At 42.5% G+C, this 15000-nt stretch overlaps 1 protein-coding gene across 4 annotated transcripts in view; it reads left to right on the forward strand.

The window, feature by feature from the left end:
• The window catches only part of atxn1a (ataxin 1a), a 90469-nt gene that overhangs the window by 49656 nt on the left and 25813 nt on the right, over nucleotides 1-15000 (forward strand). For all 4 annotated transcript variants that reach the window (XM_019268373.2, XM_027287347.1, XM_027287348.1 and 1 more), the window contains one exon: nucleotides 7665-7780. The gene's annotated coding sequence lies outside the window, so the exon portion shown is untranslated. The remainder of the gene's footprint in view (nucleotides 1-7664; nucleotides 7781-15000) is intronic.

Here is a 15000-nt window from a genome sequence, read left to right on the forward strand (position 1 = left end):
TTCCTATTTCACCACCCACAGTCCCAAAACCAAAAGAAACGGACATTAATAATAAACTGGTTTATGATTTTATGATGAATTGACCATAAGAACCGGCTGCCAGGAAACCTCGGCTGCCCAGAAAATAGAGGAACAAAGAGTCAATTAGAGAACGAGGAGCTTGTTTTTATACTTCTGCAAAAGTACATCTAATGTAATTATGGAAGTATGTATTTTGAAGTCTGAGCCCTGCTTGGTGAAAACACAGATATCTGCAGATTACAGCCTCACCTGCCATCATTCCATAGAGAAAACAGCTCTGCATTCACACTTCGTTTTGTATAATGAATACATTCATTGTACTGTATGTAAATCCAGATGTGCTGTATACATGCAAACATAGATTTCTGGATATTTTCCACTTGATCTATTACTGTTGCTTACTTATTCATGGTTACAATCATCATGTTTTGACAACGTGCATCTTTCATTGTCACTTATTATTACTACAGTATTATTGCTTTTGCAACATTGGCTCATACCCACTCATGCAAATGAAGCTCATTTGAATTCGGGAGAGAGAGGGGAGAGGACAAACGAGGAAATCTGCAGCCAGAAATGCCTAAAGAAATATGATGAATGAGTCCTTCCTATTCAACACTTCTCACAACACACACATTGTGTGATAATCACAAGCTGTAGATAATCGCTGTTCTAATGCCAAATATATAAGACTAGTCAACTTTGGTGCAGCTTTAGAAGCAGTAATTACACAGCAGTGTCTGCTACTTAGTAGTCAAGATGAGAGCCAGACTGTCTAGTTACTGCTGTGTGTGTGTGTGTGTAAAAAGCAATCTGCTCATCTGTTTGATTATCTGTAAAGCAGCACAGTGCAGGGATATCAATGTGTACTACAGTACACTACACGTGTGTGTGTGTGTGTGTGTGTGTGTGTGTGCAAGTATCTGTATTGGGTGCTTGTGTGTGTGTGACAGGCTGACCTGTCCATCCCATACACACACACACACACACACACACACACACACACACACACAGTAGCATGGACCAATTGTCTGGTTGCCGGGCAATGAGCTCACGCCAGTGGACCATAACAACCCCTCTCTCCATCAATCAGCTATCGAGTGCTCTAGTAATGATATCATCACACACGCACGCACATGCACACACATGCATACACATGCACGCGAGCACTTATCTCATCCTCTTTGTTTTGACCTTGGGTTGCTCGTAGATGTGTGCGAGTTTCAGTGCGTGCAGAGTGGTGATTGTCATTGCCTTGCAGAACATTGCAGGAGAGGATGCAATCTGATTATGACACACACACCCTTGTTGCACAGACTAGATGTTCCTCAGAGAGTCCATTGCAACTGCATAACTGTAATTTAAGTCTGGATTGTATTTTTTATTATTTATTCAGCTTTTCTTTAAGCATGATGCACCGCAGCACGCTCTGATGAAGGAAATTGTTTGTCCTTGTTTGGGTATAAAATCACTAAAAAAGAAAAAAGTACACTCTGTATCAGCCACACAATAACAGTGCACAACACTAAACTAAACACTGTTTTCTAAAATGCTAACTGAATTGAGACCCCACTTTGTGACTTCACAGAGCTTTGGAGAGTTTGAGCAGTCTGACCGTGAGACTGAACATCCTTCAATTATACACACACACACGAGCAAGCGTGGAGTGTACTGGTTTGAAATGACACCTGCCTGTACCTACGCACAAACACACTCACTCCTGTGAAACAATTTACTTCAGGATATCACACACACACACACACACACACACACATTCTCCAGGTCCAGCTGTGTCTCTGCCAGGCTCTAGGGCAGGGGGCCAGCACAGTGAGGTGAAGAGAGTGGCAAGAACACTAACTGGCAAATCAGTGGCCAATTAAAAACACTCAGCACTGTGTGTGTGTGTGTTTGTGTGCGTGTGTGTGTGTGTGAGTGTCCTTGTTTGACTGCCAAGGAGAGGGTTGGCACAGAAAGCACGCTTCCTATTCTCTCAGCATGCCCTCTTAACGCAGAAGCTTACACACACACACACACAAACACACACTCACACACACATAGAGCCTTGGATTTGTCTTACCCCATTGTCTTTATGTGGGACAAATGAATGCATGTCCCTTTCTCTGTGTTTGTTTGTGTGCGTGCATACGTGCTCCACCCACATGTGAAGTTGTATAACCTCAGATGGGACGCTCTACTTTTCCTCCTTAATTATATGGCAGGAGACAAAGTCATGAAGGGTGTTGACAGAGTCTGCAAATGTGTGGAACAAGTGAAAAGAGAAAAACAGAAAGCCAAGGAAACCTTAAAGGCAGCAGCTGATAAGTCTAACTAATCAGAGAACAGTCGAGGATGATGAGTAGATATTTTGTCAGTTAGTTGTTATTCTTTTTACTGATACAGAGTGAGTTATCCCTACGAGCTGATCCCCCACAGCTACTCTTCTGAACTAGTAAGAAGCTTCCTGTTCTCCCGCCATTCAGACACGGCGCTCTAATTAAATTACAGTGAAGCAAACGTACATTGTAATCGATCACTGACTGTCATCTGCCGAGCTGAGCTGCTGTTTGTCTCGTGATCTATTATGGTGCTCCTGTTTTTAGCTTAGCGGTGTTGCTTTTTTCAGAAGATCAACAATTTTACAAGGATTACTGAGCTTAATACATGTGCAGATGTTTTAAACCTATAAAAAACATTTAATGCTTCAGTTGCTGGAAAAAAGTCACTAAATATGGAGATAGATCTAACAAATCAGTGGAATGAAATTGTTTGATTATTAGTTGACTACCAGCGTTTAGTCGAGGACTCTCATCCCTCTCGCTTAGCATTTTAGCATTCAATCAGGAGGCCCAGGAGGTAGAGCGGTCGTCCACTAATCAGATGATCGGTGGTTTGATCCCCGGCTCCGCCAGTCTGCACTTCAAAGTGTCCTTGGGCAAGATACTGAACCCCAAATTACTCCTGAAGGCTGCGCCATTGGTGTGTGAATGTGTATGAATAGTACAGTCCATTTACCATTTATTGTATAAGTCCTGGTGCTCCAACTTTCATCCATATGATTGCGTAGTAACTAATCATGCATTGATTCTATGCGGTCTCAGCACACACACTATGCAGATGTTCTATATTAGGTCAGTACTCATTTTAAAGAGGTGCTGAGAAGTATGAATTCCATCAGTAAAACTATAGTATATGAAGTGCCCCAGTGTGCTGGAGATCACTCTCAGCTAGCTTGTAGTAGCACCATACCTTGATACGATGTGGTTTGATTGCAATTATCCCTGATTGTCATTCGCTTTTCAACTGGAGGGTCATGAAGCAGGGAATGGCTATAAATGGCATTTGATTAGAAAGAGCTGGGAAGGGGAGGGAGAAGGAGACAGAGAGAGAGAGACAGAGAGCATTGTAAACCTGGAAATGCTGACCTTTCTTTTATGTTTGTCTTTGCTGAATGATTTGTATTTGCTTCCTGGCTTGTGATCTTTTTTTTTTCTTCCTGGATATTAAAAATAGTTCAGGTCAGTAACAGGAATGTCTGTTATGGCACTGAACCTTACACAGCTGCCACGTACACAATTCGGCAACACAGCAAGAGAGTGTGGAACGGCAGATAAAAGATGGCGATAAGCAAAGGACACTAGTCTTTCCAGACATGTGTGCACCCAAGATAACATTCCTTCCTGCTTTGAGCACCTTGAACCTTCACAGAGATGATTCCTCACTTGTGGTATGGCAGATATGTGTGAGTTTAGGAAAATGGGGTTGTGGTTGAGGAAGGCATTTCCCTTACGTTACAGTAATGGTCAGTGACTCGGTCTACGCTCAGACACACACACACACACACACACACACACACACACATATGTGCGCATACTTAAAGACTCACTGCATTCTTCTGCCTCAACCAACCAACCAAACAGCTGTCAGACACTACGTCAGCTCCCAAAGTATTCTGTCTATGTGTGTGTGTCTGTGTGTGTGTGTTGCTGTGAGTTATCGTCTGTCATGTATATGATAAATGATGAGCTGTGTACTACAGGACGTGTGATTGGTCTAAGCAAGTGGAAAGAGAAACTGAATGCCTTGAGATTCCTGCACAGGTCTCTGCAAAGGTTCATTTAGAAAAAGCAAAATTTGATTTGGTTCATTGTTATGTTTCATCTGCGGTCCTACTGTTACATTTATCCAGAGTTTGGCCTTCATGTCTGAATTCTGTGAAACATTCAGAGGCATTGTTGCGGAAACCTTGTGCTGATGTTAGCCTTTGAACCCGGTACTTGTGGCTCCATAGTCTGCAGCCAAAAAAAAAAAGACTAGTGTTAGGCAAACGTGTACAGTAGGCAAAGTGGGTGGACAACATTTTTCTTTTTTGACTACACTTGGCCAAAGAGAGAATGGGAAGAATGCGAGCACTCAAAACAGATGAAATGATGAGAGAGGGAGTGAGTGGACAAAAGTATTCATGGTGTAATCACGCCAGCATGTAGTCAAGTACAGAGAAACACTCACACAGAGAACACTTGTCAGACATGTTGAGTATCATTGCCTTTTGATCAAGATCACCACACACACACACACACACACACACACACACACACACACACAAACACACGAATGATCAAAAATTGAGAACCCATTCACCTACAATACAACAAAAGCAGACAAAACAACTGTGCTTTTATGCTTTCCCCCCTTTTTTTGACTCATTCATTCACTTGAACACTGTGTCCAACATTTAGCTGTAGAGGCCTGAGCCAGACACTGAGTTACCTGTCGACAGGTAGATGCATAAAACTCTTCGACCTCTGTGTTTTACTGAGAGAGCTACACTCGAAACAGTGCTGCTGCACTGAACATGCTCTTATTTGTTTGTTGTGGAGGTTGAATGCACTTATTGTAAGTCATGTTGGACAAAAGCATCCGCTAAATCAACGCAACACAGATGAATCCTCACAAGAGTGTTATGATAAAAGGTTGCAGACCCAATATGCATGGGATATATTTACATATATGCAAAGCCAGAATGAGTGAAACAGTTTATTAAAAAGGGTACAGAAGAATACAGAAGTTTTGACAAGAGGGTGACTGAGGGGTGATCCCCAGGATGATTTAGGGAGGTGCAGGGAATGACGAGACTGAGCTGATATGGCAGGCAGAGGTCCTGAGGCAGAGAAAAAGCAAGGTTAGTAACAGGGTGATCACAAAAAGCCAAAAGACTGAATGATGTGGTGGTGTCTGGTTTTCCTGTGCAGGTTGATTGGATGATGAGACAGGTGTGAGAAAAGCAAATGGCCACGCCCAGCAGCACACACAAACAGAGACAGACGGAACAAACATGACACAAAGAGGACGGGGAAACGACAGGAAAAACAGAGGGGAAGGAAGAGGCAACAAAGAACACACACACACACACACTGTTCACTGCAGGTGCCGGCTGTTCCACCGAGCTTTGCAATTGAATCAGTTGTTCACTTAATGAGGTTTACGCTGAACCATTCCTGACTAATTTAGCCTGCCTGATCTCTGCATTGGACATGATAGATTGAGACAAAGTGTCTTAAGTTATTTGTGTGTGTGTGTGTGTGTGACAGGAGCTGTGGGCAGCTGTTGTGTATTTAATGTAAGAAAGCTTCTAATCAGGCTGAAAAGCATTTCTATCAGTGCTGAGGATTTAAGGTCATGCTAACCCTGAATATCTATTTGCTATCTTTACAACATTATTGTCATGTTAGAGATGTTTTATTATATTTGACAAGAGCTGGAGACCGGGTTTCATAAGACATCCATCCTCCCGTTCCCCTGGCACCACCTTGTGTTAAGTTTTTTATTTTCTGTATAATTTAGCATAGCGTTCCTGACAGTGCGTGTCTCACTTGTTTAAATCAACATTTTTTAAAACATAATTAATCTTTTTTTTTTTGTGCCGTGCCCTCAGATCTGCGCCATAACAGGTGGCATGTTTAAACTTGACATCTTCAGACCGGCAGGCTGTCGTAGTATTTTCCTAAAACTTGGTCAAGTTTTGGAATTAAAGCTTCACTCTCTGTCCTACTCTGCCCTCCCTCGCTCACTATTCTCCTCCTCCTCCCTTTTCCGCTGACATTTTTCAGCTTTCCATACTCCCCACTGTGCCTCGCTGGCTGTGCCAGTGTTGTCCTCCCAGTGAGTTTCTATCTGCCTCCTCTCTGCCACCATCTGTTTCTCCCTTTGTCTCTCTCTCTCTCTCTCTCTCTCTCTTTCTCTTCTGCTTTACCTCGTCGTCCTTCGTATTCTCTCCATCTGTCTTCCTTCCTGTCGCCTCTGGATCTCTCCTACTTATGCTTTCTTCTTTAAACTTTTGCTGTTTCCTACTCTTTGTTGTTCCTTCTCTTTGCTCCATCCCTCTTTCTCCCTTGCTGTTTTAATACCATATGATGGATTCCTTTGCCAGTTGGTGTCTGCTAATCCATGGCCCTCAGTACATCTGTTTTTTCTCAATCTGTTTCCTGCCTTACATGCGCAGACTACAAACAACTTAAGTGTACACAACCCCTACCGCTTTCTGTGTGCAGCCAGTTTAATGCATGCGTGCTTACATGCTTATCTTAAGCCTGACACCGTACTATAGCCCACCGTGGAAACCTATTGATTTTTCCATGTCTGCCATGCCAGACGTTTCTCCGTTTCTTTCTCTCGTTATGCATCATCCTCACTGTTCCATTATCGTATCTCATTTCCATCGTGGCTCTCAATTCCCTGCAGAATAGAGTCACCGTGCATAACCAAAAAAAAAAAAATGGAATGATATATTTTACTAATGTCACACACAAACAAAACGAGCCCCATGCTGTAATTCTCCTTCTTCCCTGGATGGCAATAAAACACTTTCCCACAGCAGCACACACACTCACACAAACACACTCCTACCTACCTCGTTCCTCGTCTTCAGACATGTAAGAAGTGGGTCAGTAGGATGTTTGACGTCCCACACACCTTCACACACACAAACACACACACACAGACACACCACACTACAGCTGACTAACAGCAGGGAACATGCCTCTCGTATCCCCGTAACATCCCCATCATTCCACCACAACCTGCCTAATTAGTCCCAGTGAGTGTGTGCACGCCGTCGACAATCAGTCTGTCTCTCATGCCGGTGTGTGTGTGGCTGTCTGCTTAAGTCAGCTTGTTGCACATTAGATGCCTTTAAAGATGCACTGCAGGGTTTTATTTTTTATAAATACGACAGGTCATATAACAATGACCTGTATTTGCACTGCAGTTTTCACGATAATAAAAACACTTTGCAGGGGTTGAACAAATTTAAGCTACCGAGTGAAAAGGTGCACAGACAAAATGTCAAACAAGAGCAGAGTTTAAAAGGACTGAAAAGACATTCAGCAGGGAGATTTTGTCCTTGTACATGCACACTCATCTTTTTTATCACATAAAGTCTTTTGCGGTGAAGTCTACTCTTTGTCTTCCATGTTGCCTGTTTGCAGCCATTTGAGCTGTCTATCCCATATCATATTTGTGCTTATGGATCAGTGTTACATGTGTTGCTTTGTTAGATAAACCTTGTGATGCACACAATACAGTGTAGATATGACAATGTGAAGGGAAGATAAGAAGTTTTAACTTTTGTTGTTTTCATCCACCAGGGAGTGCTGAGTCCCTGAGTCGACACACTGCATTCTGGGATAGTCTGGAACTCTCTCCATGGGCTGTACCACCTGCTGACAAACCAGGGGGGTCTGGAGGAGCTGTGTTGAATGAGGTGAGATTGTCTCTGCTGTTACACGTGTCACACTTGGATCATGTTGAATACATTTAGTTGTTGTAATACCGTGTAAGCTATTTATTTAATAAGACGAGATCCGCTGATGAGCAGGACAAACCTAAAAGCTGCTCGCCTGCCTGTCATGTTCAATTTGATGTTATAAGTTCTGACATCAAGGACTTCTCTGCGCTGTGTTTCCTCAGCAGCCATGAGCCTTGTTTTGCTGATAGACCTGGTCACAGCATAGTTGCACACTAAGTGAAGTCCATTTGATTTTAATGTGAGTAAAGTGGCAGCTGGTCACGTGCGCAGCTCGCACTGAATCAACCAAGGTTCTCTTCTCTGTCGCTTTGAGCCACGGCACGTCGTAAATATATGGCTTGGTTCAAATTAGTAGCTTACTGTCCTAATCCTCCTCCTCGTCTGCCATGCAATATGATGATGAGTTTACCAAACCCATATGGTAGATGACTTCCTCTGTGTAAAGGTTAAAGAACAGTCAGAAAGATATGAAGGCACCTTTCAGTGACTGAGACGAATCCAGGGAGCCTTAGATGACTCGAGTTTGTTTCCTGCCTTCGTTGTGATTGGATGAGAGGCATTTTTAACGTAAGCTAGTCTGCTTAGTGACAGCGTGTTTGTTTATGAAGCTGCATTTGAGCTCCCTGTTGGAGCAGTGATATATTTTCTTGCACAACACCTCTAGGAACCAGTTAGTAAGGGGTCTTCCTCTGAGAATGAAGGCCTTATTGGCAGTGCAGAGTGTGAAAAACACCCTATAAATAATGTCTCTGTGACGCCCGAAGAGGGGTGAATGCATTGTAGTGTATTTCTTTGTTTTTATTTATTATGTATATGTGTGTGTGTGTGTGTGTGTGTTTGGGAATCTGATTGCTCATTGATGAATCTCTACATAAACAAATCAGCCATTCTTTAGAATTACAAGCGAACCACAAGCTACAACTGCTTTGGGTTTTCTGTGAATTACTCACAGCACCAATGCGGTCTTTTGTTTTTTTGTGGTAATATTGATCCCCAGAGGAGAAATTCTCTTTTCACTTTCTCCCCTTCCACAGGAAAGTAAGATCGCAGGGTCAGCTGCAGAATTGTACCTTTGGAGCTGCTGGTGATTATCTGGCTTGCAGACATTTCAGCAGAGCAAACGCTTGAGGTCAAGGATTTGAACTCGGGCCTTCTGGTTGATGGATAGTCTCTCTTCTCGCTATTTCGCGTTAAAGAAAATCTATACAAGCAAACATTTAAGTTCTGCAAGTTCTCTTCAGCACATTGCCCTGCAAGATCACTTTCCTCCTTTGCCTGAGGAATACTCTGCTATCAAGAGTGATAAACAATGAACATGAGTGACTTTAATAACAAACACTAACCAACCTCCACCCGGAGCCTGCACGCAGAGTGGAAGATTAATGTTTGAATTTACTTTAAGTGTCAGGACACTAATTGGCAGGTTAAGTCTCAAGGCAGTGCTGATCTATCCAGCTATGAACTAATAATATGCATCACAAACTAATTAAAAACATTTCATTATCACACAGTGCAGACATTAAAAAGTGATACTATATGAATACTCTGAGCAACAACTTTAGCTGCAGAGAAAAGGCTGTAAATCTACAAGGACGTTGTTAAATATTCCTTTGAGATGCAGATGTCTGAGTCAGGGACGAGTCACTCATACTTAAACACACTTTTTATGGTAAAACTTATTTAAAAAAGATCTAATTCTTCTGTGAATGAGATATTTCTTGTACAGTACTTCAGTGCTTTTGGAGTGGAAACCAAGTTGCTGCCTGTTGCCTCAACATTTGGTGCCTCACATTAGGAGTAAGGGAGTGCTCTCTGGCCTTTGTCTCAAACAGATTTGCTTGTTTAAGTGTGCACGAACACACAAACACACATTCTCAGAGAGGGAGAGAGAGAGCACTCTCATTTACCCCACAGGGAGCAGACAGTTTGGAGAGTGCTACATTCTCCCTGCTGGACTCTCTGTCTGTATGTTGTATGCTCCTCTGTTCCTCTCACTTGCTTTCTCCTTCTGTCTGCCTATGAGTTCATCTCAGTTCAATTCAGCGAGGCTTTATTAGCGTGACATTACATCAAAAGCATGTTGCCAAAGTGTGTATTTGATCACAAAGTCAGACTTCAAGTGTTTCATATTCTCAAATGTGGTTTATTGGCATGACCACACAAACAACACTGCCAATGCATTTTGTACAAGGTTTACAACGTTAAGTACAATGATTCAGAAATATGCACCTCTTTTTCCTTGTTCTCTCTGCTCCTCTTTCACCTTGCTGATTGAAGGGAGGTGTAAGGCTGTACTTCCCTCCTTCTATCACACTCTTTCTCGTTGAATCCAAAGAAAAAGTGTGAGTCTGTGTGTGTTTGTGTGTGTGTGTGTGTGTGTGTGTGTGTGTGTGTGTGTGGGTGGGTGATAGAGAGAGCGAGAGAGAGAGAGTCAGTGCTATTCTTGGCTGGTTGGGGAAGTCTTGGCTCTCTGGCGTATGGGAAAAGTGCTCTTGGCAAGTCTTGAACCGAGGCATTCCTTTATGCTGTCCTCTTGAAACACTCACACACAGAGACAGATACACAAACTTGTTTTTGTCACTCAAGAGGACATTGCATTGACTTGTATTCATCCTCTGGAGACTTAAACCGCTACATGCTAAACCTAACCCTGACATTAACCAAAAACCAAAGACTTTACCCTGAAATTTATTTAACGGTTTACCTTGTGTGAACACGAGTTAGAGAACAACACACATACACCCGAGTGACTAACGCTCACATTTACATGCTCCTTTAGTTACAAACTGCTGAGTTTTTCTTTTTATTCTCTCTCATACACACCCATACACATATTCAGGTCTGCACACACACACACACACACAAACACACAAATGTCTGTTTGCATGCTCACTCACTCACTGACAGCAGAAAGACTAAGCGCAGTCTCAAAAGAGAGATTTCTAGTAGTACTACATTATGCCCCGAGGCCCAAAGCCAGAGTTTCACTGTCACTCACTCTTTCTTTCTCTCACACACACACACCCACACACACACTCATACAGACCACAATATCCTCGAATCAATCGCCTAAGGAGTGGGAGGTTGTCTGCATGACTTCTATCAGCTAATAGATCTCTTAAGTCTCTTTCTCGATGTCCCTTTAGCTCTTCTCTCTCTCTCTCTCTCTCTCTCTCTCTCTCTCGCTCTTTGTCCCTCTCACTGCAGTGCCACTACAAGGTGACATCACTGTCTTTCTCCATCTTTTCCCTGCTCCTCCGTCATTTTCTTGTTATTTTATCCCACTCTCCATCTCCTCTTTCTCCTCCCACCGTCCTTCCCCATCTCTCCTCTTTTCATCTGCCCCTCCCTCCTTTGTTATCACACACTATTTCTCCTCTCCACGTCTCCCTTCCACTGCGAATCCTTACGTAACGCCTGTCAAACTATAAACACACACAGTGTCAGTGTCAGTCCGCCAGGCAAAAACTGGGTTTGGTGATGAAATTGGGTCAGGGTCAAAGGGTTCTGTGTGTTTGTAAGGATGCATACAACCAGTCTCCAGACAACTGTGTCTGTGACTGCCACATCTTCTAAAACATGTTATTTTCAGTCCACGAGACAGCTGCATGCATGCACAAGAACTTTGCACACAAAAAAGGTTTTTCTGGTTACAGCACACACATGCTGTGCTGGTCGCTGGTCTTTCCTTAGTCTGAAATGGCCCACCCAGAGAATGTCACAGAGATGGAATTTCCTTTCATGTGCGTGTGTGTGTGTGTGTGTGTGTGTGTGTGTGTGTGTGTGTGTGCGCATAGCATAAAAACTACCGAAAATAATGATGTTGAAAGAAAGTGAGCTGAGAAAATGAGACAGTCTGTCTGTCTCTCTGCAAACTCTCTCGAATGCAGTGACGCTGCTCTTCCTCAGCTCTTGACAGTGTGAACGTGTAGTTGAATATTTTAACAGTAGCCACCATATTCAAACTGGTTTGTTAAGTCCAGGAGACACTGGAAAGTGGAGAGTGAAGCACAAATATGAACAATGACTCCGGTAGATAGTTATAGATTTGTGTAATTAAGATACAAATGATGAGCATGATGGGTATTAGAGTCTAAAAAATGCACTGGCAGGCCAGTATTATGAGTCAGTATTTACTTCTTTCTCTGCAGAGACTGAAATGCAGCATTTTATGCATATTTGAGTTTTCTCTATTTCAGTTGAATATATTTTTGGGTTTTTAGATAGGAATAAACATGTGTCTTGGTGAAATGATGTACCTTAGACAGTATAAAATATGGATGTAGTATCTGTGACATCACCTACAGGTTTCTGAGCAGCTGTTGTGAAGTTCAGAGTGTCATTGCTCTGGCCGCTGCCATCTTAGCAGTACGGCTTCTGCCGCTTCCTGGCTAATCTAAAAATGGGAAAAGACGTGGACTGTGCGCTCAAACAAGCCACCCGTGAGACCAGTCATGCTCTTAATTCTGCATAATTTTAAGCTTTCTTAAAAGGTGAGTTCTATAAAAACAGTCTCAGTACAGTTGTCATGAACGAGAGCTATAGAGACCAAACCAGGCTGTAAACATGTTTCTGCTGTGAAGTTGGGCATTTTAATATGGGGAGACTGACTCATTCTGTTTCCAGCCTCAAGTGGACATTTGAGGAACTGTTTTTGACAATTTGGCATAGACTTCACATATTTATTTGCATATAGACCAGGGAAGTGAGATCCAATCGCAAGTGGAAAATGTCAGTTGTGTCGCTGTATATCGGATCACCCAGGATGCATATTAATGCCAGGTGTAAACGGCCATAGTGATTATTAAAAATGATTTGAAGTTCAGTTACATTCACTGTTTTAAGTTTTATTATTGTTATTGGTAGTCAACTCACAAATTGAGCTCCTGTCAAGCCCTAAAAGTTCCCCAACCCCCCCACAAAGTACAGTATTTTACCTACGAAGAGCTACACAGAAATGAAAGAAATAACCTAGTATGCGTGTGTGTGTGTGTGATGTAAAGGTTATTTCCCAGCTTGTTTTTATGTGTTGCAAACATTGTCCTTTTGCCAACACCACAGTAAATACATGCTTCAATCTGTGCAGATTGTCCAATTGACTGGAGCCATTTTCCCCTCTGGGAGCCTGACGACAATCAGCACGATTATATACATTTGATTGTACACAGTGAATAGACATACATGTGTTTGTGTATTTAATCAAATTCTATTGTGTTCACCACACAGTGTTCGGCCTCAGGAGTACACTGCACTGACGGACAGCATGCAGACACCTGTGGAGTGTGTGTGATTACGTTGTGTATGTGTGTGTCTGACTGTGGAATTTATTCAAGTGATGGTTGAGTTCTGTATGGCTCCGGTGTGTACTGTGTGTGTGTGCGTGCATGTGTGTCCTGTTGAGTCTCAGGGGTGTTGGATGTGTGTTTGTGCAGAGCAGCGGAGGCCTTTGATGATTTGTGCAAGCCTGCGTGCTCAACCAGCGCTGCTGCCTGTCTGACATTTTTGTCCGTGTGCCTTTTGAAAAGGTGGAACACATTATTCACCGACAAGGACACATGCTGAGCAGTCGCCCACCTCTCCTTCATCCACACAATGCCCGCTGCCATGCCCATTCATGCCAATTAGTGCCAGCCTGCCTGCCTATGCCTGTTACAGCAAGCCAGTTCACCTTCAGCACACACAGCAGTAGGGTACTCTGTCCTAGATGTGGACACATGCAGGCAACATGAGGAGAAAAAAACAAAAAGGGCACAGAGCTTTTCCCTTCCATTCTCACATGCACGTGTGTGTGCTGACAAGCAAGTACAGCAGCATTAGCTGAGAGTTGCGTGCGCATTACCATTTGTCTCCACAGGCGTCCTCCTGTTTAGCGCTGTGCTCCCTGCGGCCCCTCAGACTCACACATCCCACACCTGTCAGCCTGTCCTCAACACAACTTCAGCTAAGAAATGATCACACTCACGTAATCTGGGTCTGATTGGCTGCTTGTGTTTGTCACCATGTTCCACTCACTCACTCAAGACCGCAGGGGCACAAAGATGAGGTGTGATAAACGTTAAAGACGACTTGCTTTAAATTAGCATTGCTAATTGACTTTTTGTGTGAATAGTGAGGAAGACAAATACATTTAAAGAAGCAATACGCTCTGTGAGTAACCCACTTACTGTGATGGAGTCTATGCGCGTGCTGCATTTGGAATAAAGCTGCATTTATAGATAGTATATTTTAAAATATGGGGTATAAGCAGAACATTTCCAACTTATGCATCTGTGAGTGGTATTATTGTAGAGCAACAGATGTGACCTCATTAATAAGCAAAAAATCACAAAAATCCTCTGTTTGTTGCCTCTCGAATGTGAATAATTTCTCTTTTATGCTCCTCTATGAAAGTAAATGAAGTTGAATTTTGGACACATAAAGGAAGCTATTTGAATATTTGAACTTTGAGAAACTGCAAGGTGCATTTTTCACTCTTTTCTGACACTGTATTCACCAAATGATTAATCATCAGATAAATCAGTAATGAAGAGATGTTTAGTTATGAGCTAAAAGAAACTAGAAATATGCCATTAGAATAATTAAAACTATCCTATTGCATAAAAATTCAACATGTAATGGCTCTAAACACAAGTTTAGGTTGAACTTTCCAATCCAGAATGTAAATTCACTATCTGCAAGATGTTGAACTTCCTGTCTGGAGGAGTTTTCTTGTTATTATTCAGTGCACTCAGAGCCAGATTAAGTCAATAATGTAGTACCCTATTTCCACGTTCTTAAATCCTAATGGAGCTGTCATATTTCATAATAAAAACTAGGCTTGCAAATTCTCTATATCCCTGTTCCATTCCAAAGTGAATGACATTCTCTTTTAATATTTGTTAAGGTCTTATGTTGAGGGACTGGACAAAGGAGTGATAGTTGTGTGGGTAGAATGAATGAATGGATGGTGGTAATGATGAATGGAGTTTGAATTACATTTATCTATCTCCTTTCTCTCAATCCCCTTTGCTGCCTTTTCACTTTTCTCTCTGCAACTGCCTTCCCACCTACATTTCTCTCTTACTGCGCTTTGTGCAGCAGGACACATTCTCTGAACAAGATTATATATTGTCTTTGAAATAATATTTGAGTGTTTATGTCTGCGTTTGCCCTTGAATGAGTGTGTTGGACATTTG

The sequence above is a fragment of the Larimichthys crocea genome, chromosome XIII, assembly GCF_000972845.2.
Source record: "Larimichthys crocea isolate SSNF chromosome XIII, L_crocea_2.0, whole genome shotgun sequence".
NCBI lineage: Eukaryota > Metazoa > Chordata > Actinopteri > Sciaenidae > Larimichthys > Larimichthys crocea.